Below are 22,910 nucleotides of genomic sequence, written 5' to 3' on the forward strand. Positions count from 1 at the left end.
AATGTACAAGTGACAATGGAAAAGTAAGTAGTGATGTGTAAATATATGTAGTGGTAGTAGAGATGACAATGGGAAAATAAGTAGTGATAATGTAAATATATATAGTAGTGAATATAGGAGTGACAATGTAAAAGTAAGTAGTGATAATGTAAATATATGTAGTGAATATAGGAGGAGACAGTAGGAAAGTAAGTAAAGTGATGATGTAAATATATGTGGTAGGCAATGTAGAGGAGACAATGGAAAAGTATGTAGTGATGTGTAAATATACATGAGTAGATGTAGGAAGTGACAATGTGAGAGGAAGTAGTAAAGTAGTGATGTATATATGTAGTGAATATAGGAGTGACAATTTAGGAAAGAAGTAAAGTAGTGATAATATAAAATATATATAGCGAAGTAAAGATGTAAAGGAGTAAATGGAAAAAGTAAGTAAGTGATGTGTAAATATACGTAGTGAGATTACAAGTGACAAGTGGAAAAGTAAAGTAGTGATGTGTAATAAATATATGTAGTAGAATGTAGAGGAGTGACAATGGGAAAGTAAGTAGTGATAATGTAAATATATGTAGTAGAATATAGGAGTGACAATTAGGAAAGTAGAAAGTAGTGATAATGTAAATATGTAGTAGTAGATGTACAGGTGACAATGGAAAAGTAAGTAGTGATGTAAAAATATATGTAGTTAGATAATGTACAAGTGACAGTGGAAAGAAGTAAGTAGTGATATTGTAAATATACGTAGTGAATGTAGAAGTGACAATAGGAAATGTAGTGTAGTGATGTATAATATATAAGTACATGTAGTGAAATGGAGAAACAATGGAAAGAGTAAGTGAGTGATGTGTGTAAATATATGCTGAAGTAAGATGTACAAGAGTGACAAGTGGAAAGAGTAAAATAAGTGATGATAATATAAATATATGTAGTGATAGTGAATTACGAGAGACAATGGAAAAGAAGAAAGTAGTGATGTTGTAAATATATATAGTGAAGATATACAAGAGTGACAATGGAAAAAAGTAAGTAAGTGATGTGTAAATATATGTAGTAGATAATACAGAAGTGATGACAATGGGAGAGAAAGTAAGTGAGTGATGTATAAATATATGTACAGTAAATACAAGTGACAATGTAGGAAAGTAAGTAGTAATGATGTGTAAATATATGTAGTGAGATGTAGGAGTGACAATGTAGTAAGGGAAAGTAAATGATATGTATGGCTTATGTAAATATAGGGTGTGTAGATATAGGAAAGTAAGTAATGATAATAAGTATATGTAGTGATGTAAGGAGTATGTAAATATAAGTAGCGAGTGAAATGTATAATGTATTACAAGAAATGACAATTAGGAGAGTAAAGTAGTACGATGTGTAAATATATATGTAGATGAATAGTAGGATGACATTTGGGAAAGGAAGTAAAGTAGTATGATAATGTAAATATACGTAAGTGAATGTAAAGGAGTGACAATGGAAAAGAAATAGTAGTAGTGATGTGTAAATATACATGGAGTATGAATGTATTACAAGTGACAGTGGGAAAATGTAAGTAAGTGATGTGTAAATATATGTAGAGTGAATGTAGGAGTAAAAGAATGTAAAAGTAAGTAGTGATGTGTAAATATATACTAGTAGAATGTAGGAGTGACAGTAGGAAGAGTAAGTAAGTGATGTGTAAATATATGTAGTAAGATGTAGGAGAGAACAATGGGAAGAAGTAAAGTAGTGATGTGTAAATATATGCTAGTAGATGTACAAGTGACAGTGGAAAAGAAAGTAAGTGATATGTAAATATACGTGAAGTAGATAATACAAGTGACAATGGAAAAGTAAAGTAGTGATGTGTAAATATATGAATGTTAGTAGTAACAGTAGAGAAGAGTAGGAGAAGAAATAAAGTAGTGATAATGTAAATATACGTAGTGAATGTAGGAGTGACAAGGTGAAGAAGTAAGTAGTGATGTGTAAATACATGTAGTGAATGTAGGAGTAACAGTGGGAAGGAAGTAAAGTAAGTGATAATGTAATATGTAGTGAAGTGAATGTACAAGTGACAGTGGGAAGTAGTAAGTAGTGATGTGTAAATATATGTGAGTAGAATGTACAAGTGACAGTGGGAAAAGTAAGTAGTGATAATAGTAAATATACACGTAGTGAATGTACAGAAGTGACATGGAAAAGTAAGTAGTGATGTGTAAAAAATATGTGAGTGAATGTACAAGTGACAGTGGAAAAAGTAAGTAGTGATGTGTAAATATATGTAGTGAATGTACAAGTGACAATGGAGAAAAATAAGTAGTGATGTGTAAATATATGTAGTAGATATGTACAAGTGACAATGGAAAAAGTAAGTAGTGATGTGTAAATATATATGTAGTAGATAATACAAGTGAACAGTTAAGGAAGGAAGTAAGTAGTGATGTGTAAATATATGTAGTAGATAATGTACAAATATGACAGTGGGAAAAGCGTAAGTAGTGATGTGTAAATATATGTAGTGAATGTAGGAGAGACAATGGAAAAGTAAGTAGTGATGTGTAAATATACGTAGTAGATGTAGGAGTGACAATGGAAAAAAGTAAGTAGTGATGTGTAAATATATGTTGTGTGAATGTAGGAGTGACAATGGAAAAGAAGTAAAGTAGTGATGTATAAATATATATGCTAGTGAATGTAGGAGTGACAATGGAAAGGTAAGTAGTGATGTAAAATATATGTAGTAGTCTTATAGGAGTGACAATGGAAAAGTAGAGTAAGATGATGTGTAAATATACGTGTAGTGAATGTAGGAGTGACAATGGGAAGAGTAAGTAGTGATGTGTAAATATATGTATATGAGTGAATGTAGAATTGACAATGGGAAAAGTAAGTAGTGATGTGTAGTAAATATATGTATGACAGTGAATGTAGGAGTGACAATGGAAAAGTAAGTAGTGATGTGTAAATACATGTAGTGAGATGTGGGAGATGTCAATGGAAAAAGTAAGAAATAGTGATGTGTAAATATACGTAGTGAATATAGGAGAGACAATGGAAAAGAAGTAAGTAGTGATGTGTAAATATACGTATGTAGTAGATGTAGGAGTGACAATGGAAAAGTAAAGTAGTGATAATGTAAATATATGTAGTGAATGAATGTTAGGTGACAATGCAATGGAAAAGTAAGAAATGAGTGATGTGTAAATTATATATAGTGAATGTAAAAGTGACAATGGAAAGAGTAAGTAGTGATGTGTAAATATATACGTAGTGAATGTAGGAGTGACAATGGGAAAGAGTAAGTAGTGATGTGTAAATATATATATGTAGTGAATGTAGGAGTGACAATGGGAGAAAATAAAGTAGTGATGTGTAAATATATGTAGTGAATATAGGAAGTGACAATGGAAAAAGTAAGTAGTGATAATGTAAATAAATACATGAGTGAATGTAGGAGTGACAATGGGAAAGTAAGAAGTGAGTGATAATGTAGAAATATATAATAGTGAATGTAGGAGTGACAATGGGAAGAAGTAAGTAGTGATGTGTAAATATATGTCGTGAATGAAGGAGTGACAATGGGAAGGAAAGTAAAGTGATGTGTAAATACATGTATAGTAAGATGTAGGAGGTGACAATGGAAAAGTGTAAGTAGTGATAATGTAAATATACGTAGTAGATGTAGGAGTGACAATGGAAAAGAAGTAAAGTAGTGATGTGTAAATATATGTAGTAGATGTAGGAGAGACAATGGAAAAAGAAAAGTAGTGATATTGTAAATACATGTAGTGAATGTAGGAATGACAATGGAAATAGTAAGTAGTGATATTATAAATATAAGTAGTGGTAGATTGGAGAGAGACAATGGAAAAGTAGAGTAGTGATGTGTAAATAAATATATGTAGTGATATGTAGGGAGTGACAATGGAAAAGTAAATATGATGATGTGTAAATATATATAGTAGTGAATGTAGGAGTGACAATGGAAAAGTAAGTAGTGATAATGTAAATATAAAGTAGTAGTAGTTGGAGAACAATGGAAAAAGTAAGTAGTGATGTGTAAATATACGTAGTGAATGTAGGAGTAACAATGGAAAAAGTAAATGCAGTAGTGATATGATAAATATATATGTAGTGAATGTAGGAAGAACAATGGAAAAAGTAAGTAGTGATAATGTAAATATAAATGTAGTGGTAGTTGGAGAACAATGGAAAAGTAATGTAGTGATGTGTAAATATACGTGTAGAGTAGATGTAGAGGTGACAATGGAAAAGTAAGTAGTAGTGATGTGTAAATATATGTAGTAGATATAGGAGAGACAATGGAAAAGAAGTAAGTAGTGATAATGTAAATACATGTATATGAAGATGTAAAGTGACAATGGAAAAAGTAAAGTAGTGATAATGTAAATATAAAAGTAGTGGTAGTTGGAGAGACAATGGAAAAGTAGAAAGTGATGTTATAAATATATGTAGTGAATATAGGAGTGACAGTGGGAAAGTAAGAGTAAGTAGTGATATTGTAAATATACGTAGTGAATGTATGAAGGAGTGACAATGGAAAAATAAGTGAGTGATGATATGTAAATACATGTAGTGAATGTAGGAGTGACAGTGGGAAAGTAAGTGAGTGATAATGTAAATATATATAGTGAAGATAATATACCTGAAGTGACAATTAAGGAAAGTAAGTAGTGATAATGTAAATATATGTAGTAGATATACAAGTGACAGTGGGAAAGTAAGTAGTGATGTGTAAATATACGTAGTGAATGTACAAGTGACACATGGAAAAGTAAGTAAGTAGTGATGTGTAAATATATATAGTAGAATATACAAGTGACAGTGGAAAATATTAAAGTAGTGATGTATAGAAATATATGTGTGTAGAAGTACTACAGAGTGACAATGGAAAAGTAAGTAGTGATGTGTAAATATATGTAGTGAATGTACAAGTGACAATGGGAAAGAGTAAGTAGTGATATTGTGTAAATATATGTAGTAGAATGTACAAGTGACAATTGGAAAGTAAGTAGTGATGTGTAAATATATATGAGTGAATGTAGGAGTGACAATGTATAGTAAGTAGTGATGAGTAACGATATGTACACAATGTGACAGTGGAAAAGAGTAAAGTAAGTAGTGATGTGTAAATATATGTAGTGAATGTAGGAGAGACAATGGAAAAAAGTAGTAATAGATATGTGTAAAATATATGTAGTGAATGTACAAGTGACAATGGAAAAGTAAGTAGTGATGTGTAAATATATGTAGTGTAGATGTAGGAGTGACAATGGAAAAGTAAGTAGTGATGTGTAAATATACATGTAGTGAGATGTAGGAGTGACAATGGAAAGAGTAAGTAGTGATGTGTAAAAATATATATAGTAGATATAGAAGTGACAATGGAAAAGTAAGTAGTGATAATGTAATATACATGTAGTGAATGTAGGAGTGACAATGGGAAAGAGTAAATGTAGTGATATGTAAATATATGTAGTGAATGTAGAATTGACAATGGGAAAGTAAGTAGTGATGTGTAAATATATGTAGTGAATGTAGGAGAGACAATGGAAAAGTAAGTAGTGATGTGTAAATATATGTAGTGAATGTACAGTGACAGTGGAAAAGTAAGTAGTGATATGTAAATATACGTAGTGAATGTACAAGTGACAATGGAAAAGTAGAGTAGTGATGTGTAAATATATGTAGTGAATGTAAGAAGTGACAGTGGGAAAAGTAAGTAAGTGAGTGATGTGTAAATATACGTAGTGAATGTAGGGTATTAATGGAAGAAGTAAGTAGTGATAATGTAAATACATATAGTGAATGTAGGAGTGACAGTGGGAAAGTAAGTAGTGATGTGTAAATATATGTAGTGAATGTACAAGTGACAATTAGGAAAGAAGTAAGTAAGTGATGTGTAAGCATATGTAGAAGTGATTGTACAAGTGACAGTGGGAAAGAAATAAGTAGTGATGTAAATATACGTAGTGAATGTACAAGTGACAATGGAAAAGTAAGTAAGGTGAGTGATGTGTAAATATATGTAAGTGAATGTACAAGTGACAATGGAAAGAGTAAGTAGTGATGTGTAAAAATATACATGTAGTGAATGTAGGAGTGACAATGGAAAGTAAAAGTAGTGATGTGTAAATATATGTAGTGAATATAGGAGTGACAATGGGAAAATAAAGTAGTGATGTGTAAATATATGTAGTAGAATATACAAGTGACAATGGAAAAGTAAAGTAGTGATGTGTAAATATATGTAGTAGATATGTAGGAGTGACAATAGAGGAAAGTAAGTAAGTGATGTGTAAATATATATCGTGAATGTAGGAGTGACAATGGAAAAAGAAAGTAAAGTAGTGATGTGTAAATATATATAAGTGAATGTAGGAGTGACAATGGGAAATGTAAGTAAGTGATGTAATAAATATACGTGAGTGAATATAGGAGTGACAATGGAAAAAGTAAGTAGTGATGTGTAAATATATGTAGTGAATGTAGGAGTGACAATGGAAAAGATAAAGTAGTGATGTGTAAATATATGTAGTAAGATATAGGAGAGAGACAATGGAAAAGTAAAATGCGTGATGTGTAAATATACGTAGTAGTAGCGGAATGACAATGGGAAATGTAAGTAGTGATGTATAAATATATATGTAGTTAGTAGTTGGAGAGAACAATGGAAAAAATAGAAGTAGTGATGTGTAAATATATATAGTAGTGAATAGGGAGTGACAATGGAAAAGTAAGTAGTGATGTTAATAAATATATATTAGATATACAAGGAGTGACAATGGAAGAAGTAAAGTAGTGATATGTAAATATAAAGTATTGAATGATTGGAGAGACAATGGAAAAGAAATGAAAGTGATATTATAAATATACGTGAGTAGAATGTAGGAGTGACAATGGAAAAGAAAGTAAAAGTAGTGATGTGTAAATATATATAGTGAATGTAGGAGTGACAATGGAAAAGTAAAAGTAGTGATGTGTAAATATATAGTAGTGAGTAGTAGTTGGAGAACAATGGAAGAATGAAGTAGTGATGTGTAAATATACGTAGTACAGTAGGAGTGACAATGGGAAAGTAAGTAGACATGTGTAAATATATGTAGTGAATATAGGGTGACAATGGCAAAATATAGTAGTGATGTGTAAATATATAGATATAGAGTGAATGTAGGAGTGAGAATGGAAAAGTAAGTAGTGATGTAAATATACATGTAGTAGATATAAAGTGACAATGGAAAAGTAAAGTAGTGATGTGTAAAATATAAGTAGTGGTAGTTGGAGGAGTGACAATGGGAGAAGAGAAGTAAGTAGTGATGTGTAAATATATATCGTAGATGTAGGAAGGAGACAACGAAAAAGTAAAGTAGTGATGTGTATAAATATATGTAGTGAGATGTAGGAGAGACAATAGAAAAATAGTAATGTAGTGATGTATAAATATATTTTGTGAATGTAGGAGTGACAATGGAAAAGTTAAATAAGTGATGTGTAAATATATATAGATGATGTAGGAGTGACAATGGAAAAGAAATGAGTGATATTATAAAATACATGTAGTGAATGTAGGAATGACAATGGAAATGTACATAGTGATGTGTAAATAAAGTATTGTAGTAGTTGGAGAGACAATGGAAGAAAAGTAAGTAGTGATGTGTAAATATATGTAGTGAGTGTAGGAAGTGACAATGGAAAAGTAAAGTAGTGATGTATAAATATATATAGTAGATATTAGGAGTGACAATGGAAAAAGTAAGTAGTGATGTGTATAAATATATGTAGTAGAATGTAGGAGTGACAATGGAAGAAGTAAAGTAGTGATGTGTAAAATATATGTAGTAGAATGTAGGGAGTGACAATGGAAAAGTAAGTAGTGATATGTAAATATACGTATGAGTGATAGATATAGATGACAATGGAAAAAAAGTAAGTGAAATGATAATGTAAATATATATGAGTAGATGTAGGAGTGACAATGGAAAAGTAAAGTAGTGATGTGTAAATATACGTAGTGAATGTAGGAGTGACAATGGAAAAGTAAATAGTGATATGTAAATATAATATATTAGTGAATGTAGGAGAAACAATGGAAAGAAAAAGTAGAGTGATGTGTAAATATATGTAGTGAATGTATAGGAGTGACAATGGAAATGTAAGTAAGTGATAATGTAAATATAAGTAGTGGTAGTTGGAGAGAGCAATGGAAAAGTAAGTAGTGATGTATATATGTAGATGTAGGGTGACGGTGATGGGGATAGTAAGTAGTGATATGTAAATATACGTAGTGAATGTAGGAGTGACAATGGAAAAGTAAGTAGTGATGTGTAAATATACATGAGTGAATGTAGAGGTGACAATGGAAAAAAAAGTAAGTAGTGATGTGTAAATATATATGAAAGTAGAATGTAGGAGAGACAATGGGAAAGTAAGTAGATGTGTAAATATATGTAGTGAATGTACAAGTGACAGTGGGAAAGTAAGTAGTGATGTGTAAATATACGTAGTGAATGTACAAGTGACATGGAAAAGTAAGTAGTGATGTGTAAATACATGTAGTGAATGTACGAAGTGACAATGGAAAAGAAGTAAGTAGTGATGTGTAAATATATAATAGTGAATGGATTACAGAGTGACAATGGAAAAGTAGGTAGTGATGTGTAAATATATGTAGTGAATGTAGATGTGAGGGTGACAAAGTAAGTAGTGATATGTAGATATATGTAGTGAATGTACAAGTGACAATGGGAAAGTAAGTAGTGATGTGTAAATATAAGTAGAGATAGATATACAAGAGACAATGGAAAAGTAAGTAGTGATGTATAAATATATGTAAGTAGATATAGGAGAACAATGGAAAAGTAAAAGTAGTGATAATGTAAATATATGAAAGTGAATGTAAAGGTGACAATGGAAAAAGTAAGTAGTGATAATGTAAATAATATGAAGTAGATATAAGGAGTGACAATGGAAAAGTAATAAGTAGTGATGTATAAATATATATATAGTGAGTATAGGGGAGTGACAATGGAAAGTAAGTAGTGATGTGTAAATATATATGTAGTGAATGTAGGAGTGACAATGGAAAAGTAAGTAGTGATGTATAAAATATATGTTAGTGAATGTAGGGTGACAATGGAAAAGTAAGTAGTGAATGAAATATAAATGTATATAGTGATATACACAAGTGACAGTGGAAAAGTAAGTAGTGATAATGTAAATATATATGTAGTGAATGTACAAGTGACAATGGAAAAGTAAGTAAGTGATAATGTAAATATATGTAGTAGATGTAGGAGTGACAATGGAAAAATAAGTAGTGAAGTGTAAATATATGTGTGAGTAAGATATGACAATGGAAAAGTAAGTAGTGATGTAATGCATAAATATATACATAGTGAATGTAGAAGTGACAATGGAAAAAGTAAGTAGTGATGTGTAAATATATATATAGTGAATGTACAAGTGACAATGGAAAAGTAAAGTAGTGATGTGTAAATATACGTAGTGAATGTAAGGAGTGACAATGGAAAAGAAATGAAGTAGTGATGTGTAAATATATATAGTAGTAGATAATAGGAGAACAATGGAAAAAGAAAGTAGTGATGTGTGTAAATATATGTAGTAGATATTAGGAGTGACAATGGAAAAGTAAGTAGTGATGTATGTAAATATAAGTAGTAGTGGTAGTGGGAGAGACAATGGAAAAAAGTAAGTAGTGATGTGTAAATATATGTACTTAGTGAATGTAGGAGTGACAATGGAAAAGTAATGTAGTGATGTGTAAATATATATGAAGTAGATAATAGGAGTGACAATGGAAAAGTAAAGTGATGTGTAAATATATGTAGTAGATATAGGAGAACAATGGAAAAGTAAGTAGTGATGTGTAAATATATGTAGTAGAAATTAGTAGTTGAAGACAATGGAAGAAGTAAAGTAGTGATGTGTAAATACATGTAAAAATATACGTAGTGAATGTAGAGAAGTAGACAATGGAAAAGTAAGTAGTGATAATGTAAATATATGTGAGTGAATATAGGAGAACAATGGAAAAAAGTAAGTAGTGATGTGTAAATACATGTAGTGAATGTAAAAGTGACAATGGAAAAGTAAGTAGTGATATGTAAATATAGTAGTGGTAGTTGGAGAGACAATGGAAAAGAAATAAGTAGTGATGTGTAAATATATGTAGTGATGTAGGAGTGACAATGAAAAAGTAAGTAGTGATGTGTAAATATATATGTAGTGAATGTAGGAGAACAATGGAAAAGTAAAAGTAGTGATGTGTAAATATATTTGAGTGAATGTAGGAGTGACAATGGAAAAGTAAAGTAGTGATGATGTAAATATATGTAGTAGATATGTAGGAGTGACAATGGAAAGAAGTAAGTAGTGATGTATGTAAATACATGTAGTGAATATAGGAGTGACAATGGAAAAAGTAAGTAGTGATTTGTAAATATATGTAGTGAATGTAGGAGTGACAATGGAAAAGTAAGTGAGTGATGTATATAAATATATATATGAAAGAGTGAATATAGGAGTGACAATGGAAAAGTAAGTAGTGATGTGTAAATATATGTAGTGAATGTAGAAGTGACAATGGAAAAATAAAGTAAGTAGTGATGTGTAAATATATGTAGTGAATGTAGGGTGACAATGGAAAAGTAAGTAGTGATGTGTAAATATACGTAGTGAATGTAGGAGTGACAATGGAAAAGTAAGTAGTGATGTGTAAATATACGTAGTAGATATAGGAGCGACAATGGAAAAGTAAGTAGTGATGTGTAAATATATGTAGTGAATGTAGGAGTGACAATGGAAAAAATAAATAGTGATGTGTAAATATATGTAGTGAATGTAGGAGAGACAATGGAAAAGAAAGTAGTGATGTGTAAATATATGTAGTGAATGTAGGGGTGACAATGGAAATGTAAGAAGTAGTGATAATATGTAAATATAAGTAGTAGTGGTAGTTGGAGAGACAATGGAAAAGTAAGAAATAAGTGATATGTATAAATAAAGTGAGTAGTTGTTGAAGACAATGGAAAAAGTAAGTAGTGATGATGTGTAAATATACGTAGTGAATGTAGGAGTGACAATGGAAAGAGAGGTAATATAGTGATTATGTAAATATATGTAGTAGTAAATGTAGAGAGAGACAATGGAAAAGTAAGTAGTGATGTGATGTGTAAATATAAGTGGGTAGTAGTTGGAGAAGACAATGGAAAAGTAAAGTAGTGATGTGTAAATATATACGTAGTGAGATGTATGGAAGTGACAATGGAAAAGTAAGTAGTGATAATGTAAATAAATATACTTAGTGAATGTAAAGGAGAGACAATGGAAAAGAAAGTAGTGATGTGTAAATATATGTTAGTGAATGTAGGAAGTGACAATGGAAATGTAAAGTAGTGATGTGTAAATATATGTAATGGAAGTTGAGAAGAATATAAACAATGGAAAAGTAAGTAGTGATGTTAAATATATATATGATAGTGAATGTAGGAGTGACAATGGAAAGTAAGTAAGTAGTGATGTGTAAATATAAGTAGTGGTAGTTGGAGAGTGACAATGGAAAAAAGTAAGTGTAGTGATGTGTAAATATATGTAGTGAAGATGTAGGAGTGACAATGAAAAAGTAAAGTAGTGATGTGTAAATATATGTAGTGAATGTAGGAGTGACAATGGAAAATATAAGAAGTAGTGATGTGTATAAAATATATATGTAGTGAATGTAGGAGTGACAATGGAAAAAGTAAGTAGTGATGTGTAAATATATGTAGTGAATGTAGGAGTGACAATGGAAAAAGTAAAGTAGTGATGTGTAAATATATGTAGTGAATGTAGGAGTGACAATGGAAAAGTAAGTAGTGATGTGTAAATATATATAGTGAATGTACATAGGAGTGACAATGGAAAGAATGTAGTAAGTAGTGATGTGTAAATATATGTAGTGAATGTAGGAGTGACAATGGAAAAGTAAGTAGTGATGTGTAAATATATGTAGTGAATGTAGGAGTGACAATGGAAAAGTAAGTAGTGATGTGTAAATATATATGTAGTGAATGTAGGAGTGACAATGGAAAAGTAAGTAGTGATGTGTAAATATACGTAGTAGATGTAGGAGTGACAATGGAAAAAAGTAAAGTAGTGATGTGTAAATATACGTAGTGAATGTATGAGTGACAATGGAAAAGTAAAGTAGTGATGTGTAAAATATATGTAGTGAATGTAGGAGTGACAATGGAAAAGTAAGTAGTGATGTGTAAATATATGTAGTGAATATAGGAAGACAATGGAAAAGAAAAAGTAGTGATGTTATAAAATATATGTAGTGAATGTAGGAAGTGACAATGGAAAATGTAAGTAGTGATGTGTAAATATAAGTAGTGGTAGTTGGAGAGACAATGGAAAAGTAAGTAGTGATGTGTAAATATATATATGAGTAGTATGTAGGAGTGACAATGGAAAAAAGTAAGTAGTGATGTGTATAATATATGTAGTGAATGTAGGAGTGACAATGGAAAAAGTAAAAAAGTGATATAATGTAAATAATATAGTTAGTGAATATAGGAGTGACAATGGAAAAAGTAAAGTAGTGATAATGTAATGAGTAGTTGGATATACATGGAAAAGTAAGTAGTAGTGGAGAAGAAGACAATGGGAAAAATGTAAGTAGTGATGTATATAAATATATGTAGTGAATGTAGGAGTGACAATGGAAAAGTAAGTAGTGATGTGTAAATATAAGTAGTGGTAGTTGGAGTTAGACAATGGAAAAGTAAGTAGTGATGTGTAAATATACGTAGTGAAGATGTAGGAGTGACAATGGAAAAGTAAGTAGTGATGTGTAAATATATATAGTGAATGTAGGAGTGACAATGGAAAAGTAAAGTAGTGATGTGTAAATATATGTAGTGAATGTAAGAGTGACAATAAAATGTAAGTAGTGATAATAATGTAAATATAAGTAGTGGTATGTAGGAGAACAATGGAAAAGTAAAGTAGTGATGTGTAAATATAGTGTAGTGAGTAGTAGGAGAACAATGGAAAAAGTAAGTAGTGATGTGTAATATATATGTAGTGAATGTAGGAGTGACAATGGAAAAGTAAATAAAGTAGTGATGTATGTAAATATATGTAGTGAATGTAGGAGAGACAATGGAAAAAAGTAAGTAGTGATGTGTAAATATAAGTAGTGGTAGTTGGAGAACAATGGAAAAAAAAAAGTAAGTAGTGATGTGTAATAAATATACGTAGTGAATGTAAGGAAGTGACAATGGAAAAAGTAGAAGTAGTGATGTAAAAATATATAGTGAATGTAGGAGACAATGGAAAAGTAGTAAGTAGTGATAATAAATATAAGTAGTGAGTAGTTGGAGAGACAATGGAAAAGTAAGAAGTAGTGATGTGTAAATATACGTAGTGAATGTAGGAGTGACAATGGAAAAGAAATACAAAGTGATGTGTAAATATATATAGTAGTGAATGTAGGAGAGACAATGGAAAAGAAAGTAGTGATATGTAAATACATGTAGTAGATGTAGGAGTGACAATGGAAATGTAAGTAGTGATGTGGAATAAATATATATGTAGTAGTGGTAGTTGGAGAGACAATGGAAAAGTAAGTAGTGATGTGTAAATATATATAGTAGATGTAGGGGTGACAATGGAAAGAAAGTAGTGAGTGATGTGTAAATATACATAGTGAATGTAGGAGTGACAATGGAAAAGTAAAGTAGTGATGTGTAAATATACGTAGTGAATATAGGAGTGACAATGGAAAAGTAAGTAGTGATGTGTAAATATACATGTAGTGAATGTAAAGGTGACAATGGAAAAGTAAAGTAGTGATGTGTAAATATATGTAGTGAATATAGGAGAGACAATGGAAAAAAGAAAAGAAGTGATGTGTATAAATACATGTAGTGAATGTAGGAAGTGACAATGGAAATGTAAGTAGTGATATGTAAATATAAGTAGTAGTAGTTGGAGAGACAATGGAAAAGTATGAGTAGTGATGTGTAAATATATGTAGTAGATATAGGAGTGACAATGGAAAAGTAAGTAGTGATGTGTAAATATATGTAGTGAATGTAGGAGTGACAATGGAAAAGTAAGTAGTGATGATGTAAATATATGTAGTAGAATGTAGGAGTGACAATGGAAAAAGTAAGTAGTGATGTGTAATATATACGTAGTGGTAGTTGGAGTGACAATGGAAAAAAAAGTAAGTAGTGATGTGTAAATATATGTAGTGAATGTAGGAGAGACAATGGAAAAGTAAGTAGTGATGTGTAAATATAAGTAGTGGTAGTTGGAGAGACAATGGAAAAGTAAGTAGTGATGTGTAAATATACGTAGTGAATGTAGGAGTGACAATGGAAAAGTAAGTAGTGATGTGTAAATATATGTAGTGAATGTAGGAGAGACAATGGAAAAGAAAGTAGTGATGTGTAAATACATGTAGTGAATGTAGGAGTGACAATGGAAATGTAAGTAGTGATGTGTAAATATAAGTAGTGGTAGTTGGAGAGACAATGGAAAAGTAAGTAGTGATGTGTAAATATAAGTAGTGGTAGTTGGAGAGACAATGGAAAAGTAAGTAGTGATGTGTAAATATACGTAGTGAATGTAGGAGTGACAATGGAAAAGTATAGTAGTGATGAATGTAAATATATGTAGTGAATATGTAGGAAGACAATGGAAAGTAAAAGTAAGTAGTGATGTGTAAATATAAGTAGTGAATGTAGTTGGAGGAGACAATGGAAAAAAAGTAAGTAGTGATGTGTAAATATACGTAGTGAGATGTAGGAGTGACAATGGAAAAGTAAGTAGTGATAATGTAAATATATATAGTAGGTAGATGTAGGAGAGACAATGGAAAAAAAAAGTAGTGATGTGTAAATATATGTAGTGAATGTAGGAGTGACAATGGAAATATAAGTAGTGATGTGTAAAATATATATGTAGTAGTAGTTGGAGAACAATGGAAAAGTAAGTAGTGATGTGTAAATATATGTAGTGAATGTAGGAGGTGACAATGGAAAAAGTAAGTAGTGATAATGTAAATATAAGTAGTGGTAGTTGGAGAGACAATGGAAAAGTAAGTAGTGATGTGTAAATATATGTAGTGAATGTAGGAGGAGACAATGAAAAAAGTAAGTAGTGATGTGTAAATATATGTAGTGAATGTAGGGTGACAATGGAAAAGTAAAGTAGTGATGTGTAAATATATATAGTGAATGTAGGAGTGACAATGGAAAAAGTAAGTAGTGATAATGTAAATATATGTAGTGAATGTAGGAGTGACAATGGAAAAAGTAAAGTAGTGATAATGTAAATATATATGTAGTGAATGTAGGAGTGACAATGGAAAAAAAAGTAAGTAGTGATGTGTAATATATATGTAGTAGATATAGGAGTGACAATGGAAAAGTAAAAGTAGTGATGTGTAAATATATATAGTAGATATGTAGGAGTGACAATGGAAAAGTAAGTAGTGATGTGTAAATATATGTAGTGAATGTAGGAGTGACAATGGAAAAGTAAGTAGTGATGTGTAAATATATGTAGTGAATAGAAGGAGTGACAATGGGAAAAGAGTAAGTAGTGATGTGTAAATATACGTAGTGAATGTAAGTAGGAGTGACAATGGAAAAGTAAGTAGTAAGTGATGATGTAAATATATACGTAGTGAATGTAGGAGTGACAATGGAAAAGTAAGTAGTGATGTGTAAATATATATAGTGAATGAACAAGAGACAATGGAAAAGAAAGAAAAGTAGTGATGTGTAAATACATATGAGTGAATGTAGGAGTGACAATGGAAAATGTAAGTAGTGATATGTAAAAATATATAGTAGTAGTAGTTGGAGAGACAATGGAAAAGTAGGTAGTGATGTGTAAAATATATATGTAGTGAATGTAGGAGTGACAATGGAAAAAGTAGAAGTAGTGATGTGTAAATATAAGTAGTGGTAGTTGGAGACAATGGAAAAGTAAGTAGTGATGTGTAAATATATATAGTGAATGTAGGAAGAGACAATGGAAAAAGTAAAAGTAGTGATGTGTAAATATATACTTAGTGAATGTAGGAGTGACAATGGAAAAGTAAGTAGTGATGTGTAAATATATGTAGTGAATGTAGGAGTGACAATGGAAAAGAAGTAAGTAGTGATGTGTAAATACATGTAGTAGATATGTAGGAGTGACAATGGAAAAGATAAGTAGTGATGTGTAAATATATGTGAGTGAATGTAGGAGTGACAATGGAAAAGTAAGTAGTGATGTATGTAAATATATATAGTAGATATAGAAGTGACAATGGAAAAGTAAGTAGTGATGTGTAAAAATATATGTAGTAGATGTAGGAGTAACAATGGAAAAGTAAGTAGTGATGTGTAAATATATAGTGAATAATAGGAGTGACAATGGAAAAGTAAAGTAGTGATGTGTAAATATATGTAGTGAATGTAGGAGTGACAATGGAAAAAAAGTAAAGTAGTGATGTGTAAATATACGTAGTGAATGTAGGAGTGACAATGGAAAAGTAAGTAGTGATGTGTAATATATACATGTAGTGAATGTAGGAGTGACAATGGAAAAGTAAGTAGTGATGATGTAAATATACGTAGTAGATATCTAGGAGTGACAATGGAAAAGTAAGTAGTGATGTATGTAAATATATGTAGTGAATGTAGGAGAGACAATGGAAAAGAAAGTAGTGATATGTAAATATATATAGTAGATGTAGGGTGACAATGGAAAAATGTAAGTAGTGATGTGTAAATATAAGTAGTGGTAGTTGGAGAGACAATGGAAAAGTAAGTAGTGATGTGTAAATATATGTAGTGAATGTAGGAGTGACAATGGAAAAGTAAGTAGTGATAATGTAAATATATGTAGTGAATGTAGGAGTGACAATGGAAAAGTAAGTAGTGATATATGTAAATATATGTAGTGAATGTAGGAGTGACAATGGAAAAGAAAGTAAGTAGTGATGTGTAAATATATATGTAGTGGTAGTTGGAGAGACAATGGAAAAAGTAAGTAGTGATGTGTAAATATATGTAGTGAATGTAGGAGAGACAATGGAAAAGTAAGTAGTGATGTGTAAATATAAGTAGTAGTAGTTGGAGTGACAATGGAAAAAGTAAGTAGTGATGTGTAAATATACATGTAGTGAATGTAGGAGTGACAATGGAAAAAAAAGTAAGTAGTGATGTGTAAATATATATAGTAGATGTAGGAAGACAATGGAAAAAAGAAAGTAGTGATGTGTAAATACATGTAGTAGATGTAGGAGTGACAATGGAAAATATAAGTAGTGATAATGTAAATATAAAGTAGTGGTAGTTGGAGAACAATGGAAAAAAGTAAAGTAGTGATGTATGTAAATATAAGTAGTGGTAGTTGGAGAGACAATGGAAAAAGTAAGTAGTGATAATGTAAATATACGTAGTGAATGTAGGAGTGACAATGGAAAAAAAGTATGTAGTGATGTGTAAATATATGTAGTGAATGTAGGAGTGACAATGGAAAAGTAAGTAGTGATGTGTAAATATAAGTAGTGGTAGTTGGAGAGACAATGGAAAAGTAGGTAGTGATGTGTAAATATACGTAGTGAATGTAGGAGTGACAATGGAAAAGTAAAGTAGTGATAATGTAAATATATGTAGTGAATGTAGGAGAGACAATGGAAAAGAAAGTAGTGATGTGTAAATACATGTAGTGAATGTAGGAGTGACAATGGAAATGTAAGTAGTGATGTGTAAATATATGTAGTGGTAGTTGGAGAGACAATGGAAAAGTAGGTAGTGATGTGTAAATATATGTAGTGAATGTAGGAGTGACAATGGAAAAGAAAGTAAGTAGTGATAATGTAAATATAAGTAGTGGTAGTTGGAGAACAATGGAAAAGTAAGTAGTGATGTGTAAATATATATAGTAGTGAATGTAGGAGAGACAATGAAAAAGTAAGTAGTGATGTGTAAATATATGTAGTGAATGTAGGAGTGACAATGGAAAAGTAAGTAGTGATGTGTAAATATATGTAGTGAATGTAGGAGTGACAATGGAAAAGTAAGTAGTGATGTGTAAATATATGTAGTGAATGTAGGAGTGACAATGGAAAAGTAAGTAGTGATGTGTAAATATATGTAGTAGAATGTAGGAGTGACAATGGAAAAGTAAGTAGTGATGTGTAAATATATATAGTGAATGTAGGAGTGACAATGGAAAAGTAAGTAGTGATGTGTAAATATATGTAGTGAATGTAGGAGTGACAATGGAAAAGAAGTAAGTAGTGATGTGTAAATATATGTAGTGAATATAGGAGTGACAATGGAAAAAAGTAAGTAGTGATGTGTAAATATATGTAGTGAATGTAAAGGGTGACAATGGAAAAGTAAGTAGTGATAATGTAAATATACGTAGTGAATGTAGGAGTGACAATGGAAAAGTAAGTAGTGATGTGTAAATATACGTAGTAGATGTAGGAGTGACAATGGAAAAGTAAAAGTAGTGATGTGTAAAAATATATGTAGTGAATGTAGGAGTGACAATGGAAAAGTAAGTAGTGATGTGTAAATATATGTAGTGAATGTAGGAGAGACAATGGAAAAGAAAGTAGTGATGTGTAAATATATGTAGTGAATGTAGGAGTGACAATGGAAAAGTAAGTAGTGATGTGTAAATATAAGTAGTGGTAGTTGGAGAGACAATGGAAAAGTAAGTAGTGATGTGTAAATATATGTAGTAGATGTAGGAGTGACAATGGAAAAGTAAAGTAGTGATAATGTAAAAATATATGTAGTGAATGTAGGAGTGACAATGGAAAAAAGTAAAAGTAGTGATGTGTAAATATATGTAGTGAATGTAGGAGTGACAATGGAAAAGTAAGTAGTGATGTGTAAATATACGTAGTGGTAGTTGGAGAGACAATGGAAAAGTAAGTAGTGATGTGTAAATATATGTAGTGAATGTAGGAGAGACAATGGAAAAGTAAGTAGTGATGTGTAAATATAAGTAGTGAGTGATTGGAGAGAGACAATGGAAAAAGTAAAGTAGTGATGTGTAAATATATGTAGTGAATGTAGGAGTGACAATGGAAAAGTAAAGTAGTGATAATGTAAATATATGTAGTGAATGTAGGAGTGACAATGGAAAAAGAAAGTAGTGATAATATGTAAATATATGTAGTGATGTATATAGGAGTGACAATGGAAAAGTAAGTAGTGATGTGTAAATATAAGTAGTGGTAGTTGGAGAGACAATGGAAAAAGTAAGTAGTGATGTGTAAATATATGTAGTGAATGTAGGAGTGACAATGGAAAAAGTAAGTAGTGATGTGTAAATATATGTAGTAGTAGTTGGAGAGACAATGGAAAAGTAAAGTAGTGATGTGTAAATATATGTAGTGAATATAGGAGAGACAATGGAAAAGTAAGTAAAAGTGATAATGTAAATATATGTAGTGAATGTAGGAGTGACAATGGAAAAGTAAAAGTAGTGATGTGTAAATATATGTAGTAAAGAATGTAGGAGTGACAATGGAAAAAGTAAAAGTAGTGATAATGTAAATATATGTAGTGAATGTAGGAGTGACAATGGAAAAGTAAGTAGTGATGTGTAAATATAAGTAGTGGTAGTTGGAGAGACAATGGAAAAGTAGGTAGTGATGTGTAAATATATGTAGTGAATGTAGGAGTGACAATGGAAAAGTAAGTAGTGATGTGTAAATATATGTAGTGAATGTAGGAGTGACAATGGAAAAGAAAGTAGTGATGTGTAAATATATGTAGTGAATGTAGGAGTGACAATGGAAAAAAAAAAGTAGTGATAATGTAAATATATGTAGTGAATGTAGGAGTGACAATGGAAAAGTAAAGTAGTGATGTGTAAATATACGTAGTGGTAGTTGGAGAGACAATGGAAAAGTAAGTAGTGATGTGTAAATATATGTAGTGAATGTAGGAGAGACAATGGAAAAGTAAGTAGTGATGTGTAAATATAAGTAGTGGTAGTTGGAGAGACAATGGAAAAAGTAAGTAGTGATGTGTAAATATATGTAGTGAATGTAGGAGTGACAATGGAAAAGTAAAAGTAGTGATGTGTAAATATATGTAGTGAATGTAGGAGAGACAATGGAAAAGAAAGTAGTGATGTGTAAATACATGTAGTGAATGTAGGAGTGACAATGGAAATGTAAGTAGTGATGTGTAAATATAAGTAGTGGTAGTTGGAGAGACAATGGAAAAGTAAGTAGTGATGTGTAAATATATGTAGTGAATGTAGGAGTGACAATGGAAAAGTAAGTAGTGATGTGTAAATATAAGTAGTGGTAGTTGGAGAGACAATGGAAAAGTAAGTAGTGATGTGTAAATATATGTAGTGAATGTAGGAGAGACAATGGAAAAGTAAGTAGTGATGTGTAAATATAAGTAGTGGTAGTTGGAGAGACAATGGAAAAGTAAGTAGTGATGTGTAAATATACGTAGTGAATGTAGGAGTGACAATGGAAAAGTAAGTAGTGATAATGTAAATATATGTAGTGAATGTAGGAGAGACAATGGAAAAAAAAGTAGTGATGTGTAAATACATATGTAGTAGATGTAGGAGTGACAATGGAAAAGTAAGTAGTGATGTGTAAATATAAGTAGTAGTAGTTGGAGAGACAATGGAAAAGTAGGTAGTGATGTGTAAATATATGTAGTGAATGTAGGAGTGACAATGGAAAAGTAAGTAGTGATGTGTAAATATATGTAGTGAATGTAGGAGTGACAATGGAAAAGTAAGTAGTGATGTGTAAATATAAGTAGTGGTAGTTGGAGAGACAATGGAAAAGTAAGTAGTGATGTGTAAATATATGTAGTGAATGTAGGAGTGACAATGGAAAAGTAAGTAGTGATGTGTAAATATAAGTATTGGTAGTTGGAGAACAATGGAAAAGTAAGTAGTGATGTGTAAATATATGTAGTGAATGTAGGAGTGACAATGGAAAAAAGTAAGTAGTGATGTGTAAATATATATGTAGTGAATGTAGGAGAGACAATGGAAAAGTAAAGTAGTGATGTGTAAATATATGTAGTGAATATAGGAGTGACAATGGAAATGTAAAGTAGTGATGTGTAAAATATATGTAGTGAATGTAGGAGAGACAATGGAAAAGAAAGTAGTGATGTGTAAATATATATGTAGTGAATGTAGGAGTGACAATGGAAAAAGTAAAGTACTGATGTGTAAATATATGTAGTGAATGTAGGGTGACAATGGAAAAGTAAGTAGTGATGTGTAAATATATGTAGTGAATGTAGGAGTGACAATGGAAAAGAAAGTAGTGATAATGTAAATATAAATAGTGGTAGTTGGAGAGACAATGGAAAAGTAAGTAGTGATGTGTAAATATACGTAGTGAATGTAGGAGTGACAATGAAAAAAAGTAAGTAGTGATGTGTAAATATATGTAGTGAATATAGGAGAGACAATGGAAAAAGAAAGTAGTGATAATGTAAATACATGTAGTGAATGTAGGAGTGACAATGGAAATGTAAGTAGTGATGTGTAAATATAAGTAGTGGTAGTTGGAGAGACAATGGAAAAGTAGGTAGTGATGTGTAAATATATGTAGTGAATGTAGGAGTGACAATGGAAAAGTAAAAAGTGATGTGTAAAATATAAGTAGTGGTAGTTGGAGAGACAATGGAAAAAAGTAAGTAGTGATGTGTAAATATATGTAGTGAATGTAGGAGTGACAATGGAAAAGTAAAGTAGTGATGTGTAAATATATGTAGTGAATGTAGAGAGTGACAATGGAAAAGTGAAAGTAGTGATGTGTAAATATATGTAGTGAATGTAGGAGTGACAATGGAAAAGTAAGTAGTGATGTGTAAATATATGTAGTGAATGTAGGAGTGACAATGGAAAAGTAAGTAGTGATGTGTAAATATAAGTAGTGGTAGTTGGAGAGACAATGGAAAAGTAAGTAGTGATGTGTAAATATATGTAGTGAATGTAGGAGTGACAATGGAAAAGTAAGTAGTGATGTGTAAATATATGTAGTGAATGTAGGAGAGACAATGGAAAAGAAAGTAGTGATGTGTAAATACATGTAGTGAATGTAGGAGTGACAATGGAAAAGTAAGTAGTGATGTGTAAATATAAGTAGTGTAGTAGTTGGAGAGACAATGGAAAAGTAAGTAGTGATGTGTAAATATATGTAGTGAATGTAGGAGTGACAATGGAAAAAGTAAAGTAGTGATGTGTAAAATATATGTAGTGAATGTAGGAGAACAATGGAAAAAAGAAAGTAGTGATGTGTAAATACATGTAGTGAATGTAGGAGTGACAATGGAAAAGTAAGTAGTGATGTGTAAATATAAGTAGTGGTAGTTGGAGAGACAATGGAAAAGTAAGTAGTGATGTGTAAATATATGTAGTGAATGTAGGAGTGACAATGGAAAAGTAAGTAGTGATGTGTAAATATATGTAGTGAATGTAGGAGTGACAATGGAAAAGTAAGTAGTGATGTGTAAATATATGTAGTGAATGTAGGAGTGACAATGGAAAAGTAAGTAGTGATGTGTAAATATATACGTAGTGGTAGTTGGAGAGACAATGGAAAAGTAAGTAGTGATGTGTAAATATATGTAGTGAATGTAGGAGAGACAATGGAAAAGTAAGTAGTGATGTGTAAATATAAGTAGTGGTAGTTGGAGAGACAATGGAAAAGTAAGTAGTGATGTGTAAATATACGTAGTGAATGTAGGAGTGACAATGGAAAAGTAAGTAGTGATGTGTAAATATATGTAGTGAATGTAGGAGAGACAATGGAAAAGAAAGTAGTGATGTGTAAATACATGTAGTGAATGTAGGAGTGACAATGGAAATGTAAGTAGTGATGT

At 30.9% G+C, this 22,910-nt stretch overlaps 1 protein-coding gene across 1 annotated transcript in view; it reads left to right on the plus strand.

The window, feature by feature from the left end:
- LOC143247826 (glutamate receptor 4-like) overlaps nt 1-22,910 on the plus strand; it is an 85,971-nt gene that overhangs the window by 57,130 nt on the left and 5,931 nt on the right. The window lies entirely within an intron of this gene.

Source organism: Tachypleus tridentatus, chromosome 3, assembly GCF_004210375.1.
Source record: "Tachypleus tridentatus isolate NWPU-2018 chromosome 3, ASM421037v1, whole genome shotgun sequence".
Lineage (NCBI taxonomy): Eukaryota > Metazoa > Arthropoda > Merostomata > Xiphosura > Limulidae > Tachypleus > Tachypleus tridentatus.